Here is a 26,317-nt window from a genome sequence, read left to right as displayed (position 1 = left end):
ATCTTCCTAACTAGAGTTATTCTTAAGAATTATCTAGGTAAGATAAGAAATAACCATTTCCATGCCCCCTTCGTGCCTTAACTAGACAACTCTTAACTACTCTACATAAGTACTTATTCATTTTTACATACTTTCTTAACTTAAGTCGTTACATTCATTAGTTCATTTAAGATTCATTCGCCACATGAAGGACATTCAAGTAATGGTCTTGGATAAGACCTAGCGACTCCAACTAACATCTTCAAAGCCTATTGTGCAATGTCTAGATAGCGTCCCATACCACCACGTAAACTTCATAGAACTTCTATCATGCTAGTAAGTATCCCATATAATGAGAATAGGCAATAATCGACATAGATCATGATAGCTAGACATGGAATCTGGAGTTCTAACCTACTCCGATGAGGGTGTTCTACTTGCCAAGGGTAGAACTTGGACACATCCCATGTAGGCACATGGTTAAGGAATATGAGGGGATTTTATGCACTCTAGTTTCATTCTCAAGTCGAGCTACATTGTACTCTAGTCTCCTTCTCAAGTAGAGCTACTTCCAATGACATAATCACTCGATGCTATCCTTTGTTCTCATAGATTAATTGACGCTAAAGAATCACATGAGGAGGTTCCTTATGTAGTTCATAACCCAATCACATTCACCATACCTAAAAGGTCCACTAGGGCTACCTTTCAATGGCGACTAAGATAGCTCATCATAACTTTCCTAAGGATGATATGATGCCGTTCTATTCAATTAAACCTAAGTCCATCATCCTTTACATAAAGGATACCATTACGGCTCTTCGACTTCAAATTAATAACGTAACCTTTTCCATGTACATGACCTTTTTAACATCATATAAGGTATCACATATCATTCATTCATACATGACAAGGGTGCACTAAGCGTACCTAGTCAATACATCTCATATTCACATATCATTAATACATGTATCAAGTAAGGGACACAAGTATACCAAAACAAGACACAACATTCTTTACTTTATCACATATAGCATATTCTATTTTAAGCACTTAGGAATGACCCTCATCATCTTTATGTAATCCTATACATTACTATATAATCATCAATATTACCATCATAACGCATATAGTCAAGTAGGAACAAGCATGTATCAACATCTAAGACTACACATATAAGAACATAGTCATAATCCACATGATCTCCTAACATACATAGAAAGAACACATACTTTCACATTACTTCATATGTAGATATATATATGCTCATACTTCACATAAATTAACTACACAAATCATCATTATACTCCAAATATTGCCGACAAGGCCATGATCATCATATTGCATAAAGTAACGCCAACAAGGCCACATCAATTCACATAGCACCGCCACCATAAGTGGACCATAAAAATCACAACATAATTGAAGTCTAATTAACATAAAATAAAATGAATTAGGGCATCATACCCCCACTCCATCTTAGCACTTCGATTACAAGGCTAAATCATCCAATTCGACATCATAAGGCCCTTACCCAGTGCCATAACCAACAATTTAACATAATTATAACAATATTCATGAAACTAGGTCACATTAATACATATTCATAAATCTAATATAACTTAGATATCAATTTATTATAATCATTACATCAATCTAAAGCCTATATGAAACTACATTAGAATTCATAAACCTTAAGTCAATATCAATTCAATAAGCCTAGTATTCAATAGATCTAAGAATGTACAATATTCAGTTGATCAAATTGAAACAGCCTATAAACCAATTAACCATAATCTATACATGAATCAAAAGCCCATAACGATCTACACATGAATTCATCAATCTCAAAGTATGATCAGATAACCCATATTTTAGTCAAATTGAGAGATTTGTGAAGGTCAAGGGTTCATAGAGAATTTCATTTGAAAACATCAATTAAACATCAATATTATCATATCTTAGTGTTTGAAAAGGTTTCATGCAAGAACCCAAGACTTAGAGTAGAAATTGGACTTTTCATATTTTTGAAATCTTTGAAAATCATCTTTTAAATTGGATCTAAGGTGATAGAAAGCCTTAGATGAAGAACTCCCATACCTTATTAGAATAACCCAATGAAAATTGAAGAATAAACTCAATTGAAGAACCATCTTCAAGCTCCATCTTCACCTTGAACTCTCATGGAGGTTTTTGAAGAAACTTTGGGAGGGAATGTGTTTTGATTTAGGTGTTAGGGTTATAATGAGTGTTTAATGACTTATATACTCTTAAAATACCTATAAACACTCAAAAAAAAACCATCCTCACATTTTATAGGACTTGGAGTGAATTTACAAGTTCACCCCTCAACTTAACGCTAAAGCTGCCATCGACGCCAGCATCGACGATCCGTGGTCTCACCCACGCCCCGTCGATGGGGTCTTGTTGGTTGTACCTGCAACTCCTTAACCTGCAAGAAAAGTGTCTCCATCAATTCCACCCATCGACTGGCCGTCGCCTGGTCGACTGGCCGTCGTTTGGGTCGTCGATTGGCACTGCCCGGCAGTGTTGAGATCCAAGTTGGGGTCCTACTTTAGGGCCCGTTGTGGGTCCTACATGGAGTCGTACCCTGACGTTCCCAACCCAAATATGTTTGCTTACGAGTTTAGTACCTAACACTTGAGTTTCATCCAAAACAAACACGTAAAACTTGACAAAACATGCATAGACACATAAGGTGTTTCAAGGCAAACCATTCGAACGTCATGGACGTTCTTGGACGTTTGACCTCCAAACTTCACAAAACTTGACACAATGCCTATATACACTATAATAAATCATTTAAGGACCTTATAACCTCATGAATCACATATAAACACATAAACCACATATGAGGCATATAGGTCACTTAGTCGTCGAACGTCTTGGTCGTCCCTTGACGTGTGACTTCTAATGCACCTAAATTCTTAGACACTACCTCTATACCACATTAGAGACCATTTTAGGACCTTATAAAAAAACGACAACCATGTTAGTCTCTAGATTCACCTAAGTCATTTTCGGGTCTTACAAATTCTTTACACATTTCAATAACTTCCAATCAAAGGACAATTTAGTCGATTTCCCAAAATATTACAGTAAGCTTCCTAGCATTACAATGAACATCCTTCAACATTCCAAAAATGCAACATTTAGGCAATTGATGGGAAAATCATGACAATATGAGATACAAAACTTTACCAACTCATCCCACATAACCATGCATACTATCATCATAGCTAGGATCAAGTCTATACAAAGGACGCCAATCTTTACTAGACAACTTATCAAGGAATACATATATACAAGGGAACATTGAACACTTTTAAGCACATATTCTTAGGGTAGCATGCTTTCATAGGTAGTCACTAATCATTTTAAGTTCAAATCCTAGTATTAGTCTACCATCACCCAAAACCATTTAGTAACACATTATTCCAAAAGAAACACTTGTCAACCATAATAACTTCTAGCATGCTTTAACCATATCATGACATACATTCCTTAATATAACATGTTATTTCACATAAATTTAATATATAGCCATAATAGGCGTTACCTCATCAAAACATGCCAAAATTCACCTTCACACATACTCATTCAACCACAAAACCAAGATAAGCATGTAAATTCACCTTTTATCCCTCAAGCATAAAACAATCTCATCCAAGCAATCACATATAAAAGGCCACCTAACAAGAAAACATAAGAGAGAGATCTTATAGAGTTAAGTTCTCTGGCACGATATGAGAATGATGAAGAAGGGAAACCCTATCATCGTATAGCCTCTCGTACCATCTGATGTGTCGCGACTCACCACCAATGATACAAGACTCTACTAGACATGTCAATATGAGACTTCTTGGACCCTAAACCACTTTTAAAAACCACTTTATAAACCTGGATTTGATACCACGTTTGTCACATCCAGGGAGCACCCCATAGAAGTAACATGGCATACTTGACCTTTAGGAGGTATTATACAAGCCCATAGTTATCATTCATCACACTGTCATAGTAAATTTAGCGGAAAATTTACAACTTTTCATAGCACATCATATGCTAGAAACTTAACTTCATATATATAAAATATAATTCATAATACATATTTAGACTCTAAGTCTCTTTGTCATCTTAGACTCAACAACATTAGAATACATTAGGGACACGACCCTTAAGAGATAAAACATAAGTACAAATTTGTACATTTTACAATAAAGTCTTTACATAGGAAATCATTGGACTTAAGGAACCCTTTCCTTGATCTTGGGAACCATATATCACGCTCCTCAATCATATAGACATCCTTTAAGCATCCATAACCTACACTTTGTGTAAAAAGTAGAGAAGAATGGGATTAGTACAAGAATGCACTAAGTATGGCAACCATGCAAAAACATGCATTTAAAAGGGACATTTTCTTGAAATCATACATCATGCATTTTTGAGTAAATCTTTATAAAACCTTTAGACAGTAGCATTTATATAATTCACATACTTCATATAAACATATTCAAAGGCCAAACATTACATAAGATCACATATAGAATTTATGACATAATTGAGGTCACTTTACAGTAAACTAATTTCCCTTAATAGTAATCATTCTATTCATTTATTCATTAACCTCTCAAGTAACCCTCTAGTGATACTTTGTGCAATGCATCACCTGAAGGCCACAAGGAAAACATACATATAACCCACATAAGCCAACACATAGAATCACATAAGCATAATATATCAAAGACACATTTAAGTCAAGACCTTAGGACATTACAGTAAGCTACATCAATTTAAACCTATATTTACTTCTTTTCTTATATATCATTATGAGACCTTGTTCATGACCCCAATCTTAGTTTACTAGTGCAATGCACATGTGAAGCCCCATAACCCCACACATTCTTAGTAAACCCTTCATAAAACCACAAACCTCAACAATCAATTCATACATCAACAAGTAAGTGGAGGCAACCTCATTCAATTCAATACAAGACCTTCATCATATAGTCATTTAGACCAACATAGTGCATAAAAGGATAAGATCACATTTTATATATTCATATCATGCACATATTCATAATAAGTAGATAAATACTACAAAGTCATGCATATGGACATAAGCATAAACATACACATTAGGTCACCTTCCTAGGACTTCCTAAGGAGCTGCTTGTGCAATGTCTAGATGGGTTCTTTACTTCCACCTATCATGAGTAACCTCCCTTAAATACTCCTAGTTAGGCTCCTATTCATTTACTTTTATTTTCCATTTTACTTTAGGGAAACAATAGCCTTAACCAACACTAAGACCATGGGTGCTAAACATGGGATTTGGTGTTGTAAAGCCTTACACAATTGGAAGGTGTTCTTACCCAGCCAAGGTAGAACATTAACTCATGCTAGCATACTAAGTGATATCACATTGCTACATCCTATGTGGAAAGCATAGTTATGTAACTTGGAGGTACATGTGAAAACCTTCTTTATGGCAAGATGGGGCATTATGGTTATTCACTTATGGAAACCCTATTTATACCTATTGTTGAATTGTGGTTATCCAACTCATGAGATTTATGGTAGACCTTCCTTTCCACATTGGAAAGGGACACACACTCATATTCAAGTTCACTCGGTGCTAACCTAATTTCCCTTTATTGAAAAGCCATTATTATATTAATTTAAAAAATATAGGCTTATGAGATTCATCCCCTCATATGCTTAGCTCATAGGTCATAGATGAAAGTTCATCAACCTAAATCATGTGAGAAGATCCTTTCACATGGACATAGCATATGTATTAGCACTATCCAGTTTAGGATACACTTGAAAACACCTTTCAAGGCTCCTTTATTGACTATATCATCATTCATGTGTGTGTATACGTATATGTGAGCAAACCTTTCACATAATACATTAAAGTCACACATGTTCATACATGAATGCCTAAGTCTATATGTTTACCTATATGAGCAATTCTTTCATATCAACACTCCAAGACACTATGCACATTCATACTTCATCATATCATATACTTAACATCATAATATATAAGTCATATTCATAACATGTTCATACAATCCTATGCATGTCCTTAGAAGACCGACCTAGGAACTATCGCATAAAGGTGGACATGTGCAATGCATAGTCAAAGTAACATACCCTTGCCTATGCTAGTACATCTATAAAGTCATCCTACTGAATGATACGTCACACAACATCATAGAATGGTTAGCATAGCATAAGACTCATTTATTCAAGACTTACAACATTCTTACAGTAAGCCTTAGTCTTTATGTACTTATTTTATCTTAACATCATATATAGCATTCTAAGACCTCATCATAGGCAAAAAGTACATATAACCTTAACATAGCCATTTACATGCTCATCACAATAGTAACATCACCTAGATTCGCACTAGAGAAGAAGTCTAGGCACAAGTTACACATAAGGTGATCATCATAACCACTCCTTCATATAATCATCAATTTGACTTCAAGGACTTTGTCAACACATATATAATGACAATAGAGTAAACACCGCCTCCATAAGTGGACCATACCACACAATGCCATGCAAGGCTTCATCAAGTACATTCATATAGAAAAGTAGAGGATATAAGCATTCTTACCAATTTCTCACCCTTTAATTATCATTGATATATACACCTTGTTTATCAACAATTCATATATATGGAAGTAGCTAAAGATATCATTACTTAAACAAAATCATGCTTTAACTACCCTAACATTTAGATCATGTCACGTACATTACAATATTCACTTTGTAGGCTAAAAGAGTCCAAATCAATCTTTACCAATTCCATGGTTATCTCTTCATATTGGACCAATTATACCTAATTTTCATCACATTATACATATAGGTAGTAGCTAAGGACAATCAACCATAATCAAGTCACATATAAACCATTCCAACATCAATATCACAAGTTACTACTTGATAGCCTAGAAGAAACTAGATCAATTCATGCAAGTCTTATTTACTTTGATCATCATGGATTTATACCCACAATTAATCTATAATGTCAACTTAAAAAAATAGCTATAATCATCTTTACCTAATCGAATTCAACATTAAATCATTAGAAGACTAATGTTACAGTGAATCATGAAAAGATAAGCTAAGCATGTTAAAATCTTCATACATTGATCCACATGGATCATTCATCATAAATTCACATAAAAAACAGTATATATAACCACTTTAATGCAATAGAATCACAATTCAATCGATAACACGCCAAGATCACAAAGCCTATGCAAGGACTAAATCGATTTAGGGAGGGGACATGGGTTCATCATTCATTTAGATTAAAATCATATTCAAACCAATACATTAACATAAATTCATCATTATTTAACTATTTAAAACGTTTTTAGAAAGAATGCATGGATAGATTGAAGAAGAATAGATTTGATCATATTTTCTCTTTGAAAACTTTGAGATTCACTCTCTAGATGGAAGGATAACTAAAGATGAAGCATAACCATACCTTTATATACTTGAAAAACTTTAAAACTTGGTGAATAAACCATAGGAATCAATGCTCCAAGCAGTCTTGAGCTTCAACAACAATGGAGGTTTCTAGGGAGAAGATTTTTGGAGGGAAAGGTTTATTTCGTGTAGAAGGGATTGGGAATGGGTAGTTCACGTGTTTGATTACTTATATACACACAAATATAGTTAAATTAATCAATTAGAGTCAGGTTAGGACGTGGGGTGAATTTCCTATTCACAGCTTAAATAAAACAGTCGCAATGCAACAGTTACAGGACACTATCGACGGACCACCATCGACTGGCCGTCCTTGGCTTCCATCGATTGGACCTTGGCCTCTTTTTGGGTTGAGACCTGACCAGTCTAAGTTTCCATCGACGAGAACTCAACAATGGTCCGTTGGTCAACCAACTGGCCGTTGTTTGGCTCGTCGATTGAGACTGCCAAGGTAGAGTCTCGACCAGCCTTGGGTCCTTCTTGTGGGCCCTTTTGCAGGGCCGTTTAGAGGTCGTACCCAGACGTTTACAATGTAATGACAGACCTTATCAAGTTGTAGACCTACCACATGAGTTTCACCCAAAACAAATACACACAACACGTCCAAAAAGGCTAGGCCCCATTAAGACGCACATTGAGCGTCTTAAGGGCTATCTTTCGAACGTCTTGGACGTTTGACCTCCAAACTTCACAAAACTCCATATACTATGTCACAAATGGAGTCCATACCCTAGCCGAAACAGGCGTCGTTGACCTCTCAGAGGTCGTAGACAAGCCTACATACGTCATCGTTACATCATCTAGATAAATTTTAGCGAAAAAATTGAACTTTTTGTTTAATTGAAGTATACTAAGGCTTCATAATAGGAAATATCGTATTCAAATAAGATCATCTACATAATTTCATAATCTTTTACAACAACCATCTAATACCAAGATACTCAAATAAATGAAATAGTTCATAACTGTATTAAATGTATACTTGCAAAAATTGCACCAATACAATGTCTGGAACAAGTGAGAAAGAAACACTAGTGGAACATCCTCCACTAGCTCGTGCCTACATCTAAGCTAAAATACAAAATATAGGCATCCTCAAAAACAAGAGGGCCTACCATGTCCAGATGAATACTCCACATCCGGATAACTTTAGCGTAGTCTCGTAATGTTCTAGCGTTTACCTGCACCTGCACCTAAAAGTAGAGAGTTTTATGGGATTAGTACACACTTGTTCTAAGTATGGATATATGAAAGCACACACCAAGGACATGCATGATTAAGAAGAGCTATATCCTAACGATATGAATTATGGAAAGTCAAGTCATTGGACTTGCCAAAATCGGATTAGGAAAGTCATGCTATGAGAGTAACATGCATAATCATACGTAACATATTGCACACAACACATAAAATATTGCTTATTAGCATATAACATATTTCATATAATTCGTCCATATGCCATGAGACCTTGGAATGATGGACTTGACATTAGGACTTCTTAAAATGAGGGCTCAACATCTGGGACCTCAACTAGGAAGCCTTCTTTAGCAAACACAGAGTCTGCTTCATTCATTCATACGTACTTCATCTTTCATTACTTACATAATTTCCAAATACACATTCAATACATAATCACAACCTGACCTAAAATTATATACTAGAAGACATACCAACGCATGCTTTGAATCTTTCAAAGGATCTAATGACACGGCCATGCAACGGGGACAACCTTAGTTTTTCAATTGCGATTAAACTGAACCTTAAAGGTCTCTTGGGAAAGGGCCCAAGAGATAAAAAAAAAACCCATAACTTAATGTCGTTCAACACTTGTTTCAATGTAGCCTATTCCCACGACAACACTGCCCCACCACAAAAATCCAAAACCCAATTCGTCGAGAAGAATGTTGTTGGTTTTCGTTTTTCGTTTAGCTTTTCGTTTGAGTTTTTTTGTGTAAGTTCTTCAAGAGTGAAGAAAAATTATTTTCAGTTCTTTTGCTGATGAAAAATGTGAGAATGAGAGTGAGAGACGTGAGAATGAGAGGATTAGGATTAGGAGAGTTAGGTGGAGACTTAGTCAAACTAGGACTCCTCATTATTATTATTATTATTATTATTATTATTATTATTATTATTATTATTATTATTATTATTTTATTAAAAATCTGATTTTCCTTTAATTAAATCAGCATATTAAATATTAATTAATTTAACTAATGCATTAAATACAATAAATCAATTGAATCATTGTTTCCACCAAGGTTCGAACTCGGGTGGAGCAAGATTTCTCTCAAAAGGTCAATTTCGACCACGTCTACCCAGATTGCTCCTAAACCAAATTATTAATTAATTAGGATAATTACATACTATCCTTAGCCTAGAAGAGACCATTTTACCCCTAGACCCTCCAAACTTAAGATTACCCTTTTTAAGTCCGGTTAAGACTCATTCGGGTAAATCTTCATATTCGGGTGCCCTACATGGCTGGGCGCAACCTTTCGTAGCTTAACTAACTCACCAAGTTAGTTGGCTTGGCTGTTGCAGAGGTCAGTGGTCTGGTTCTACGCGCATCAATCCCTGTGAACCCGGTCTAATCTAGGCATTCTAGATACGTTAGACATTACTTAGCATAGTCAGTTTTAGGGTTGTAACATTATCCCCCCGTTAGGAAAATTCATCCCCGAATGACACTAAACATCATTTCAAGATAAAGAGGGTGATTTTTGAAAATATGTTAACATACTTGCTTTACTGTTTGTGAATTTCTGTTTCACACTTACTCTTGATAGTGCATATTACTCAAGCTTATCTGAAGCTTCATATTTGATATTGAGGAACTTCCTTCTCAATCGGACTTAACTTGATGCACCTCACCTCTCATGCAACATAAAAAATTTCATGTCCACGCTATACAAAAACAGCAACATGAATTCAATTTAACTCACATAGTGCAATTATTACACATACAATTTTGGACTTACAACACCAAGTCGACTATTGCACTAAAACTTAGAGTTTCTTAAACAAAACCAGCTTTAGGAGGAGTATATCTAACCCCTTGGATAACATTTTGATGGCTTTAAGATTTGAAATTATATGACTTTGTTGGATTGATCCACGCCCTGCCAATTTATACCCTATCTCATTTGGCAATACCCTGGTTTGATAGTCTATGGTAGCATAATACTTATGGATAAAATCCATACCTAAGCTATTCAATGCTTTTTATTGGCGAATATCTGATTTACATATTAGTAGGTTGGTGCACATCGTTGAAACCTACTAGCAGCTTCACATTAATAGACTAAGGAACTCCTTCCTAAACTAGTCTCATCAAAGCATACAATATAAATAAACACATAAGTCACATAAGTCAGCAACCAACATGATGACTCCAACATATTAACTTCATACTAGTGCATAAAACCATACAAATGAAAAACTAATTTAGGCTACGCACCGGATACATCACCTGAGGTTTCTTCCCCTACACCCTTAGACTTGAGTGCGAAGAATCGTTGCCTCCTTGGAACCTCTTCACTTGGACCATTTGGCTGAACTTTCTCCTTCCCTTTTTCTCGACCTCTCAAATACGGACAATACTTCATCATGTGACCCGATTTTCCAGAACTATAACAAGCGTTAGAGCCCCTTCTACATTCTCCTCCATGAAGTTTGTCACGACCAGAGTCTACCCTAGCCGAAACCGGCGTCGTTGACCTCTCAGAGATCTCAGACAAGCCTATATACGTCATCGTTACATCATCTAAATAAATTTAAGCGAAAAATTTGAACTTTTTGTTTAGTTGAAGTATACTTAGGCTTCATAATAGGAAACATCGTACTCGAATAAGATCATCTACATAATTTCAAAATCGTTCAAAACAACCATCTAATACCAAGATAGTCAAATGAATGAAATAGTTCATAACTGCATTAAATATCTACTTGCCAAAATGGCACCAATACAATGTCTGAAGCAAGTGGGAAAGAAACTCTAGTGGAACATCCTCCACTAGCTCATGCCTACATCTAAGCTAAAATATAAAAGATAGGCATCCTCAAAAGCAAGAGGGCCTACCAAGTCCAGATGAATGATCCACGTCCGGATAACTTTAGCGTAGTCTCGTAATGCTCTAGCGTTTACCTGCACCTGCACCTAAAAGTAGAGAGTTGTATGGGATTAGTACACACTTGTACTAAGTATTTATATATGCAAGCACACACCAAGGACATGCATGATTAAGAAGATCTCTCTCCTAATGATATGAATTATGGAAAGTCAAGTCAGTGGATTGCCAAAATTGGATTAGAAAAGTCATGCTATGAGAGTAACATGCATAATCATACGTAACATGTTGCACATAACCCATAACATATTGCTTATTAGGACATAACATATTTCATATCATTCGTCCATATGACATGAGACCTTGGAATGATGGACTTGACATTAGGACTTCCCAAAATGAGGGCTCAACATATTGAACCTCAACTAGGGAACCTTATTTAGCAAACATAGAGTCTGCTTCATTCATTCATACGTACTTCATTTTCATTCGTTCGTAAGCTAGTGTAAACACCAGCCATACCTAGGATGTAGTTTAAGACTTTCATCGGGTTCGTTGTGCAATGACCAAGAATGACCTAGTGTCATTACTTAAGTCTATCTCACCTCTTGATTATCCTATCCTAACACCTTTGGTATCGTTCATTTCATTATGTGCATTACTTGAGGCTGACCTCATTCTTTCTTTGGGAAGTTTAACCTTAATCGAAATAGATCATGTGAGCATCATGAAATCCAGTGTTTAACCCCACACCTAAAGGAGGTGGAATCACCGCCAAAGTGAACCAAAACATGCTAGCGTATATAGGGAGTCGAACCCTACTAGAACGTTATATTGGCAGTCTAGGTTCTAAGACTAGGAGATATAAGTAGACCCATACCCGTCTGGACGGACAATCTCATCTCATGAAAATTACACGAACCTCTGCCTTCCCGAAAGAATGAATCGCAACTCATAGCTAGAATATCGGTGCTTAGTATAAAGTTCCATTACATTCATCTCATACATCATAGAAGCTGGCTTCTAGCATGAGGCATCATAGCTCATTAGATGATTTCTCATCTCATCATTACGTATGAAGTGTGAATTGTCCTTACACTTACATATAGAGTGTGATTGAGACTTGTCTCTTAATATTCAACAATCTTTGAGGTGAGTACTTTTGCTGACCTTATATAGGCGTAAGTACAACTTGTATCACTTGCACTTGCCTCATATTATGGTGCCACCCTGTTCTCTCTTAACATCTTTTCTATCATCTCTACTCACCTTTCATTATTTGTTCATCGTATAACATACATATGCTCTCTTGGAGTTTACATTGAGGGACATTGATTCTAGGCGTTGATACAACTTGTCTCACTTGTACTAGCCTATCCTCATGTAGCCACTCTTTCTTTACTTACTCATCGTTCAGTATATATATACTCTCTTAGAAATTTCATTTAGTGACACTGATATTTAGGCATAGATGCAGCTTATCTCACTTGCACTAGCCTATAGTCATGTACTCACTCTTTTCTTTACATATTAACTATGAATTCATTTTTATCACTTTCTTTTGGAGTATGCTTGAGATTTGACTTTACATCATTCTATACTCCCCTTACGTGATCATTTCGTCATATGCCAATGCACTTGGCCTTTTAGTATGTTTCACACTCTTACATAAACCTCTTAGATTCACATAATTTGATTACATCCATCTTAGGTTTGTTTACTTTTAAACGTACGTTGGACTTAAGGATCCATACGTACAAGCCATGAGGCTTCATTCATAATTCTTCTAAGTGACTCATACTTACCCAAGATTATGTGGTACATTATGCATCTTGTTGGTATGCCAAAATCTTGATTTCGACTCTTAGAGGCGGCATTCATTAAATATTTGTTCACTTACGACTTATGTGTCAATACGGAATTGGGCAAGGGAACCCGATTTCGAATCCCTTGAGAAACATTTAATATTATATTAAACTTGGTACTTGCATTTTTCAGGTTTGGGGGACCCTAGGTTGATCCCCATCACCCCCATAATATTTTCTTTCTTCTCCCTCCTCTCTTTCTCGTTTAAGGTAAGAGATTGTTGGATCAATCCCCCACAAACTCATTCTTTTTCTCTTAATTTTTCTCTTAACTTTATCCAAGATGTTGTTGGTCAATCACCACTCAACTCATTTTGTTTTTCTTTTTTATATTTCTCCTAACTCTTTCATATATTCAAGAGGTCGTTGGTTCAATCCCCACTCACCTCATTTAATTTCTTCCATTTTATTTCTCCTAATTCTCTCCTCTATTCAAGAGGTTGTGGGTTGAATCCCCACTCAGCACATTTTATTTTCTTTTCGTTTTTATGATGAACTTCTTATGTAATTTGCATTTGGTAAGGTCTTGGGTTCAATTCCCATTGACCTCACAATTTTTAAAAAATTTTAAAACATAGCTCACTTTTCAAAATTTTGGCCCGAGACAAACATTTCCAGCAAGCTGGAAATTTGTCTCTTTTAATCCATCTTTCTCTCAAGTTTTAATGTTGATTATTGGAGTAATTGGGGTGACATTTTTCCAAAAATATTACCCAAATATGAACATCACACTTTTAACATTTACATATACGAAAACAGAACATTTATAACAGACAAATTTCAGGCAGCAACATAGTTAATTTACAGCACACCCATGTTCAAACAATTAACGTAAAACACTTTTCTAGAATACTTATTTCATTCCTTAAGTAATTTCCAAATACACACTCAATACATAATCACAACCAGACCTAAAATTATCCACCAGAAGAAATACCAACGCATGCTTTAAATTTTTCAAAGGATCTATGACAGGGGCATGCAACGGGTACAACCTTAGTTTTTTAATTGCGATTAAACTGAACCTTAAGTGTCTCTTGGGAAAAGGGCCAAGAGTGAAGAAAACCCATACCTTAATGTCATTCAAAACTTGTTTCAATGCTGCCTATTCCCATGACACCACTACCTCACCACCAAAATCCAAAACCCAATCGGTCGAGAAGAATGTTGTTGATTTTCGTTTTTAGCTTAGCTTTTTGTTTGAGTTTTGTTGTGTAAGTTCTTCAAGAGTGAAGAACTATTATTTTCAGTTCTTTTTATGATTAAAAACGTGAGAATGATAGTGAGAGACATGAGAATGAGAGGATTAGGATTAGCAGAGTTAAGTGGAGATTTAGTCAAACTAGGACTTCTCATTATTATTATTATTATTATTATTATTATTATTTTATTAAAAATCTGATTTTCCTTTAATTAAATCAGAAAATTAAATATTAATTAATTTAACTAATTCACTAAATACAATAAAACAATTAAATAAATTGCTTCCACCAAGGTTCGAATCCGGGTGGAGAAATATTTCGCACAAAAGGTTAATTTCGGCCACCTCTACCCAAATTGCCCCTTAACCATATTAATTAATTTATTAATTAATTAATTAGGGTCATTACAATACTAACCTTAGCCTTGAAAAAGACCATTTTACCCCTAAACCCTCCAAACTTAAGATTACCCCTTTTTAAGTCCGGTTAAGACTCATCCGGGTAAATCTTCATATTCGGGTGCCCTACATGGCTGGAACCAACCTTTCCTAGCTCAACTAACTCACCAAGTTAGTTGGATAGGATGTTGCAGAGGTTTAGAGGTCTGGTTTTACGCGCATCAATCCGTGTGAACCTGGTCTAATATAGGTATTCTAGATTCGTTAGACATTACTTAGCATAGTCATTTTTAGGGTTGTTACATACTACCTATAACCATCATTAGAACTCATTTTAAGACTTCATAAGCTCATGACATACAATATATAATTACGCATAGAAAAGTGAGGCACATAGGTGACTAGTCGTCGAACGTCTTGGTCGCCCCTTAACGTTTGACTTTCAAATCACCTTTAACTTTAAACACTGCCTCTAAACAATATTATAATTCATTTTAGGACATTATAACCCTAATAAAAACATGTTAGGCTCTATACACCTTAACTTATTTTGGGAGTCTTACACTTAGAAACAAAGAAAATCCATACGCTAAATATTGGCATCGACCTCGGAAAGTGAGGAACTGCCCACTTGGATTGTAGAGAATACCCAAGTCTTCTTCAAGTCATCTCGAATGAGCCTTCAACAACCGGAACCTAAAATGTTTGGGAAAAAGGATGATATGGGGTTAGTACGCCACTTGTACTAAGTATGAGACCATATGCACATATATTTATAAAACATGCTAAGAAAAGGACATTTCTATAAGTATGCATTTTTCTTTAAAACATATATGCATATTCAAAAATACCACACCAAACAATATTTCACATTTATTAAGTCATAGCATGTACGTTACAACACCACAACATCAAGTCTAGTCCAATCAACCATTCCCACTATACAAGTAGATACATATTCAAATAACTCCACATCCAAGTCATATTAAACAACAAGCATGAATAAGAGTACATTCCATCATAGAAAAGCAAGACAATTATCCATGAAACCTTATCAAGTCAACAAGTGCAATGAACAAGCAAAGCCCCATAACCTTACTCAATCAAGTAACCCAACAAGAATCATGACTAACACCCTACTTCATATAACATGGAAGTTAGAAATACATTTCATCTTACTTTAACAATATAAACAAACACGTACTCATAGGTGAACTAGTCAACATATAATATTAATAATATGCAAATCTTTCATATACACATCATAAATCATCACAAACATAAACATACATAAGAGTATCCTCCTAAGACTCCCCTCAAGGCTAACTAGTGCGATGCCTAGGTAGAGTCTCTTACCCCTACCTAGACTAGCTAGACTCCTTAGGTTATCCTAGTTAGAGTTCAATCTTTTAATTCATTTTACCTTTTGGAAACATTTTGCTCTAACCGACGTAGACCACATGAGCTAGTCTGGAATTCGGTATCATAAAATTCTACACCGAAGGAAGGCGGACTACTTGCCAAGGTAGTACCAAAACATAAAACATAACAACTATGTTGATCCACTAGCTAGTATTCCTATGGGGGCAACATAGTTCAATAAATAGAAGATATAGTTGGGACCCGCTTTATGCTCCATGCATTGTAGTCTCCAATCTCCAGAGTAATTTAGTGCTCCTACCTTCCCTATGTGGGAAGGGACACTCCTCAATCTAGTTCAATCGGTGCTATGCTAGAGTCTCTTTCTGAAATGTCATTAAGTCTTTAATTATCAATCGTATCTTAGTTTAGGTCGTAGGGTCTACCCCTTGTATAATCATCATCATCAATAGCTCAATAAGCATTGTATGAGCATAAGTCCTTTCATTACAATTTATATAAGTGAGGTTAGCACATTATCATTTCATTTCATAATAATGCATATTGATAGTCATCACCATCTTTACAACACATACACCTTAATCAACCTCACAACATAGTCAAGACATTTCAATTCAACATCACACCATCCTATGAATCCTAATACAAGGCTTACTCCAATTTAACATCATGACTTAACCACAGTTAATCACAATTGGAAGTAAAGATAGAGATCATAAGACTTACCAAGTCTCCTTCATAGTTCATCATTTAGGCCTTACCATAACCCCTTAATTCAATCCAATTTAGATGTTCCACATCATAATTTAATAATCAACATGATAACAAGACTAGAAGAGTCAGTACACCATAATTCAATACTAAATGAAAGCTTAAAACAAGATCCTTAGGTCAATTCTCATAACCTAGATCTCTTCTCAAGAACTAGATATCGAAGAATACAATTCATATTAATTTGTTCATGATTAGTGTAACAACATCATTCAATAGTGATTTAACCAATAATAAAGTTAATTGAATCAATCACAACCCAATTCACATCAAAATCAAACCTAGGGTTAAGGGTTAAGGATTATGCTCTTCAATTTAGACCAAACCATCACAAATTATCATAATCAAGTTCAAATACATGTTAATATATTCATTATATACTAAATAAACCATAAGAATTTCAGTTCATAACATCAAATTCGTAATTGGATGAAACCAACTTGAAAACTCAACTTTTAGAAGTACTTTTGAAGGAGCCCTTTGAGGAAATAAGTCTCAAAGGTGAATTAGATCCCATACCTTAACATTTGATGAATATTTGATGGTGAAATTGTCCCTTTCCCACCCCAAACCTCCCCCTAGCTTTTCTTTAATGGTGTCTTCCAATAGAGAGAGAAAGAAGAGAGAAAATAGAGAGTTCATTTTGTGAGTTGTGTTTAGACCAATGAGGGTTGGGGGTCTTTATATTGGGGATTAATTAACTTAATTAGATTCCATTAAACCCCTAATTAATCACCTAACCCCCACTTAAAAATGTGTAGGAAAGTTCCAAGCCCATCGACAAGACCTCGACCGACGGGTCATTGGTCCATCGACGGCCAGGCCTCCCTTCCGTGCTGCAGAACTGTCGTTCTTGTCAGAGACTATGCAATTGGAGTTCTTTAACAAAAAGTCTAAGTGTTGGTCGACGGTTATCAACGACTCCCTATCGACCCACACACGGATCGTCGTCTGTGTCTTGTGGTTATACACTGGCCAGGCAGTGTTGACACCAACGTGCAAGGGTCCTCCTTAAGGGCCCTTGGTTGGTCCTTGGAGAGTCGTACCCAAACGTTTTGACCAAGAATCTTTTTAAACACATGTTATACACCCTTCCACCTAATCTTATATATTTCTGACTTCTAAAAGCGTGACAAATAGGCTTAGGCATACTAGTACCTCACTAGAGCTAGTTTCTGAACGTCATGGATGTTTTGGTACCTAACCTTCCTAAATGACCTGTATTAATTAAATTAGGTCTTAAAAAAGTGTTTAGAACCGATGACACCTATTTTAGGATTTAAGACTAGTCTTGGATTTTTGAAATATTACACAAAGGGCTATTACAAATAACGATGTATAATAATTAAATAAGACACAACTCCCACCATGCGGAAGGAAGAGTCGAAGCTGCTAGAGGAATTCTTACTTTTCACCTAATGAGACATCACCAATCCTGCATGAAGACTATGTCAAAAAGACATAGCAAAAGTAGTATAAGTACAACCACACATACTTGTAGGCATCATCCATAAACCCGATGCCCACATCATAATATAAGAAAAGAACAATAGGATCATGCAAGTACCATTCATTTTTTGTAGCAACTCTCATAATGAACTAGGTTCAAAATATATTCACAAGTGTTTCATGAGTTAATAATGTGTTAAAATAGTGAATTTTAGTGCTTGAAGTTAGTTTGGTAAGTTTGGAGGTCAAACGTCAAGGGACAACCAAGATGTTCGGAAACTAGCCTTGTGTGTGCTAGTATGTCCTTTTATGTCGCATGTACTTTTATGTGTGTTTGGAGTCTAATAGCAGTGGGGATGAACCTAACACATACAGAGACATGTTTAGGGTCAGAACGTCCGGTTACGACTCCCCAAGGACCGCCCTAGGGGTCCTTGAGGAGGACCCAACCCTTGGACCAACAAGCTTTCCAAGGCAACCAAGATTGTTCCTTAGTGGAATGAGTCCTCCTCATGGACTAGGTGCACTTTGGGCAAAATTGTTGGTCCTTGTCGTGAAAACAACGCAGACTTTTTCGTCTCAAAATTTGTTTTCAAAAATCTTATAGGAACAGCGCCGCTTCGCGGACTTGTTTCCCGATGATAACTCCAAAAATTTAAGTGAATTTTGACTTGTCTAAAAGATCCAATTAATGTAGGAGTGTTTTGGGTGTTTTGGGTCTTGGAGCTTGGGCTATGTATCCCAACATATTTATTCACCAAATCTGGTGGGTTTCTTCATTTTTAAGGTATGGTAGTTCATCCTTGAACCTTCTTTCATTCAAGGAGCCATTTCAAAGATATTTCGAAAAGGGTTTCAAACTCCAACTTCTCTAATCTTTGACTCTAAGCATGAGTCTTTGCATAAAAATGTTTTAATGGATGAAATATGTTATTTTCAATTTTATTTGATGATTTTAAGTTCAATGCCCCAATGAACCCATGCTCATGCATTTTATCAACCATTGGCTTATAGAGTGGGTTTAATGTACATGTTTAGAAAATGTTAGGGTTGTATTTCTTTATGTTGTAATATAAACAGCTACTGCCTTATTATGCTTGTTTATGATGATTTTTTGAAGTTTTTAGAAAGGGTGGCTAAGTCTTGGATGAAGGGTAAGTTGGTTTATGCTGTTTGGTTCTTATTGAAGTAATCTTGAGTGGTATAGTCCATCTTTGGTGGCGGTGCTTACTTGAAGTATATGAATATATGTATGAATAGGTGTATTGTGATTATTTCCTTGAAGGCATAACATGTGAAGTAAAGTGATGATTATGATGTATATGAAGGTATAGCATGTGAAGTGAAGTGATGAATATGATGTATATGCTTGATATATCTTCAGAAGTTGTTAATGTGTATCTTGAAGATATTATGTCTAAATGAATTATATGTATAAGTGAAGCATGACAGTGTGTTAATTATGATGAATAAAGGTATGAGCATGTTTATAAGTCAAGTTATGAATATGGTGATTATGTAAAAGGTGTACTCACATGTTCACAGACACTATGGGTGAAAGAATGAAGTTATGAATGAAATGGGGGATTAGTAGGGTATACACTCTTCATGAGTGGTGATGAAGTGTCTACCATCCCTACTATTCCTATAGTATGAAAATAGGTATTTTGGGATGAACACTCGTCGTGAGTTGAGATGAAGTGTTTAGTAGCAACCTCACTATTCCCAAGAGCTTCCCAAGATAGGTTGGAGGTTGGATACCCTTCATGAGTTGATATGTGGTGTCCAAAAGTAACCTCTAGGGATAAGTACCCTTCGTGAGTTCAGATGTGGTGCTAAATAGTTATCCCTTAACCAATAGTAAATGAATATTTAAGACTCCGTGGGGAGGTTATGCTTAGCACTGAGAGGATTTGAAGAAGGGGTGGGTACACTTCGTGGGTAGAGATGTTGTATCCAATGTACCTTTTGAGATGAGTACTCCTTGTTAGTAGATAATGAGTTACTTAGAAGCAATCTCCTTACACCATAACTATGCTCCCGCATAGGTAGAGCGATTGGAAAATCCATGTAAATGCTCAAAGATTGAACCTACCTTAGGTAAGTAGGGATCCCTAATCTGGTAGGGGTTAATACCGGATTCCATGTCTAGCTCTCATGGTCTATGTCAGTTAAAGCTAAACCCCGCAAAAGAATGTAATGAACTAAGTCTTCTAAAGGATGCACTACTTAGGGTAGGTGGTGGTATGGAAGCTATCTATCTATTGCAAAAGTAGGCATTTGGAGGGAGTCTTGGTGTGTCCTTATGTGAAAATAAATGAATGGGTCATTATGTGATGTAAATGAAGTAATGTGATTTTATGTCTAATGAAAGTGAAGCATGTTAATTCTATGCCTAAGATTTATGAAGTATGGTGATTTACTTATGAAGTATGATGATTTATGTGCAAGATTTATGAAGATTATGTAAATGAGGAATGTGATGTGCCTAGTCTGAGGGAATCCTCAAGGATCACTAAGGTGGAAGTGGTAGTATGGGATGCTACCTTCACATTGCACCAAGTGTAACTTAGTGGTTGTCTTGGAGGAGGGTTCTTATGTGAAGTCCTTAAATGCAAGTACGTTGTTCTAATGTCCTTAATGTTGAATGTTGTCTTGTTAATTGTGGTGACGTATGCTTATCTTTGTAGTCTTGAGGATTACATAGGTGTGTATTGAAGATATTGTAAGGGCGATCACTTCATGTCTTACCTTAGTGAGTCTTAGGATAACTTTGGATAGGAAAATTTTGTGGGAAATGAGTTTATTGTGAAGTGTAGGCATATGCTTAAAATATGGAAGTTTTAGCCTATATCTTAAATGATGATCTATTTGATGTTTTCTGACTATATTCATGAAGGTTTTACTTAAAAACATGAAAGCTTTATTTCAACTAATACGTCCTATTTTGCATGTTTTTGCATAATGCCATACTTGGTACAATTTTTGTACTAACCCCATACTTTTCTGTACTCTATAAGAATAGGTTGAAGACAAGTGAAGGTTCCTAGAAGGCAAAACATGGGAGTTGACTCTCTCAAGACTCGGTATGTCCTCGTATATTTGAGGTCAAAGTCTATATTTCTTTAGTTCTTCTTTAAGACTTATCATGTACTTCTTTCAATGTAAAGGGTCGTGACCCTAAGATATATAAGTTGTGTCTTTAAGTTGGCTTGTTACGATGAGACTTACTCTTTAGCATTTTATAAAAAGCTTCTTATTATTATTCTTGTGAAAACTCTTAATTCCGCACTACTCTTCATATCTTATGTAATGAATGATAGCGAAGAGGCTTGTACAACATCTCCAAAGGGTCAAGTACCTTGTGACGACTCAAGAGTGATCCTTTTTTCTAGGGTGTACTTGCTGGTCGTGACATTTCTCCACCCTTACCCCTTTCTTACAACACCCTCAACTTGTAACAATTATTTATCTACTTACCATTTCCTTCCCCAACTGCTAACACTTATAGTTTTATTAAATAATAGCGTAAATATTGCTAACCATGTTAGATAATCCCAAGTACCGCTAACAACCTTTTCTACCAATCCATCTTGTCATGTTATTAAATTATCTTCACCTTATCTACCCCCAAGACACATAGTTTGTAGTTACATCCATCTCTAGCCATATCCCATTCTTCTGGGGTACTTACCCAAACAACAACTCAACAATTCTCTCTCTTTTTTTGACAAGTACACCGCATAAGGTATCTACACATCACCCCACACTCAGGTTGGTCCCACCCACCCAATATCATCATTAGATGAGAAAGAAATCACACAAGTATAAACACATTACTCTACCGAAATATAACATGTTTTTACAACTTATAACAATTAGTTGATCCTCTCACGGAACCCAAACTCAAACTGTTAGTGCACCAGCGTGGTACACGATTCCAGTTAGCTTGCCAGAACGTGGAAATCTGATCCCGTAGTTGTGTCGGAACATGGCAACCCAATCCAGTATATATGTCAAAACATGACAATTCTATAAAATGTTAGCTTGTCGGAATGTGGCAATCCGATCTAATGTTAGCTTTCTAGAACGTGACAATTCGACATCCAATCACATACCACAATCACAATCACAAGTACATCATAAAGATCATACATTTACATCATGATTTCATGACTACATTATTTATCAATCTCAGTTACAACAACGTGATCAGTACTGCGATATTCATATGCATACAATATCATAATGAGGAAAGAACATGCATACATCACACAAATCATGAAATCACAACCATCACTTACTATTTTTCTTATTGATTCTTATCAAACCAGAGGCCAGGTTCAACCTTTGTTCTTAATCTGGTTTCGTCATTAGGGTTTTAAGACCTAAATTACTAAACATTCCACAACGAGTTACTACAATAGGTTAAACCCAACATAGATCGAATTTCATCCTCTTTTACAGGATACCTTTGCTTATAGAAGGAATTCTGCTCAAGAAGATAATCAAGAACACTCAATCAATAATTAATTTTCTAGCTTAAACACTAACCCCAAAAACGTTTTAGCATATACCTTTTTCCATAGAATTTACTCAGTGCACGAGGGTTTGCACATATCTCATAGTATTGATTTATTACATGATAAGCACATATTTACAACTAATCAAAGCATAAAACCTAACCTACCTGGGTGGCTAGCAATTTGTACTATGTTTGATTTCTTTTCCAGCCTTTCCGAATTTTGCTACGGTTAATTTGGCAAATATCTCGTAAGGTTCCATCATCCCCATGCTAGAAATCTCCTTCTCCTTCTTTCTCAAACTTAAAATAATTTTTCTAGAGATTCTAGTGTAAGTGACGACATATAGATTATTTTTGGAAAGATAGAAAAATAAAAATTTCTCGAAATTCAGATTCTGCCTCGCCGATCTACTTTAGCGGGGTAAGTTGCCATTGCAGTGCCACTGCTACAGCAGAACTTGTCCCGCTACTGCGGGATAAGGTCCAGTTTTTTTGCGCCTTTTTGCCCTTCCTAAATAACGAGGGTTCAAGTTGTTACAATAGATACCAGTTTACCACTCTTTCGTCCACGAATGACTAAGACTCAGTCATCACGCGCTCTAACTTAAGGACACTCCCTTCTAATGAAACGACTCTTCCACGGGATAACGAAAGATCGTGACCCCTAATGATTCAAACCCCAAGAAGGGTAGACACCTTCTAGAACAGAGGAGTCAAAATGCACTAAACAGGAAGAGTACTAGGCTTTCACGCTAGGATAATTTATCAACAACACACGAAGGTCGAATTCCAACTCCAAGTTTTCCTCAAATTCTGCCTGCTGGAGCGACAGCTCTAATGCTACAATGGGAGATCCCCCGCTAAAGCGGAAGATCGGGTTATAATAAGTAGGGGAAAGGGGAAAATATTCCCCATTTCCCCCTCACTTGTTCCGAGAAACAAACCCCTAATTCTTCAATTCACTATCCTCCTTACAATTGAATTAAGGTATGTTTTTTTTTTTTGCTCTTATTACTTCCTTGCTTCGTTAACCAATATTGCATGCTAACTAATTGATGAAATCAGAATAATTTTTGGGTAGCTATTTTCGAGATTAAACTAAGTTGCTAGATGTAATAGGAAATCATAACATAGTTACCTCCCTTACATATCTGTAATGACCGGAGAGTACCCCTTAGACGTTAACAACATACTCGACCTCAATGAGGTCTTATACAAGCCCTTAGCATAATCATCACTACGTAGTGAACTCAAAATAATGCGGAATTTAAAACTTTTTACAATAGAAGTTCAAACTTCATTTTCATACAGAAAAATAGTAGGAATCTAATACCATTATTAAACATACACCATCTACTAATAGCAGTACAACATACAATTCCAAATAGGGTCCTGAGACCTTAGACACAATAGTCTGATTGAACGAAAGTAGATTTGAAAGGACTACTAAATCTATTACATCAATAGAGAAATCATAAAGTGATATAAAGTGTATTAGTCATCTAATCTTTGAGGACCTACCACATGTCTTGGATATAAGAAATCCAAGTTTTATTTAAGGATGTAGAAGCAAACCACCTAGCCGGAACCTATACTCATAATAGAAAAGGAGAAAGGGGTTAGTATAATTAATGCTTTCAGTATGGAGAAATGCATAAAAATGTTTAAAACATGAGAAAAAAGAAGTTTACATTTAAATTATGCATGTATGAGGTTTTTGAAAGCTATTTACATTATCAACGGGATATATAAGACAATACCCTAACAACGTCCAAGCTATAATGAAAGCATGACTTAGCACTTCCTAAGGTCCACTTGTGCAATGTAAAGTTTGCATCCCATAATACCAACCCTACCAAGCATACCTTAGAAACCACCTTGGCCACACATATTACCTTTACATGCCATCACATTCCATAATCATAAGTGAAGCATATACATCATGAACAACATTTGGATATAGGAATACGTTCATCCCAACCATTTTCCATTCAACATATATGTTCTCATATTACTTCATAATCACAAAGAACTTCCCATAACACCCTTCTAAGACAACTAGTTCAATGTAAAAGTGAAGTCCCATATCCCCACTTGTACTAAGTAAACCTATTAGGATATCATAGACTAGTTCATAGTTCATCATTTGTTACTTCGTTATTTAGGGAAGATAAACCATAACCTGCATTGAACCTAAGAGCTTACATGAAATCTGGTGTAATAAAGCCCCACACAAAAAAAGGGTGTTCTACTTGCCAAGGTACAAACTATATACTAGCTACTATGTGGATCCACCAGCTAAGTCATACGAGGGCACGTAGTCAAGGGATAGGGAGATTGCTCCTATAGACTCTACCTATTGCATTAACAGAGGAGTTCCCATCTCATGAATATCTCTAGAATGACCCAACCTCTTGCATTAACGGGAGGGTCTTTTCCTCATTAGCCATATCTTGTCGGTGCTTGTACACTTTCCCAACTTACCAATATTAGTCTTTTTAATTATATCTACATGTATGAAGAAGTATTCCCTCTTCATTCAATACAACCCAACATAAATCTATTAGATTCATTAGGTGAGAGTACACTTTCATCCTACAATCAACATACTTATGTGAGTAGCACTTTCACGACATCAATCATAGTATTTTCATGATAATACACTTTCAATTAACACAAGAGACTAATTCCATAATATATAATTCATGCCACACAATAGGTAAGGTTCAAGAGAGTGGAAACCATCCCACACTACGTTACTTGCATCCTTTGATAAGCCAAGTACCTTGCAAACAAACTCATAGTTTATATACAACATTCTTCTACATATACACAAACCCTACAATTTAGCCTATTTTCAAGTTTAAGAATCGAATATCATAATTACCCATATATACATCAAAATAGGCATGAAAATAAGATTCTATGTCTAGATAATAATCAATTACAGTGCATCATGTTCATATCTACTCAATTCATCCATCAACATTTATGAAATTAGGTCATAGGATGCACATTGGTTCTTGTAAGATTTTTACAATAGAAATCATCAACTAATCACAATATATTCATAATATGCGGCACATAACATAAAGAAAACGATTCTGGAGTGAACACATGGCTAGATCACAAGGCCTAAAAC

This window comes from Solanum pennellii, chromosome 3, assembly GCF_001406875.1.
Source record: "Solanum pennellii chromosome 3, SPENNV200".
In the NCBI taxonomy this organism is placed as follows: Eukaryota; Viridiplantae; Streptophyta; class Magnoliopsida; order Solanales; family Solanaceae; genus Solanum; species Solanum pennellii.
Note: the sequence above shows the minus strand (reverse complement) of the source record.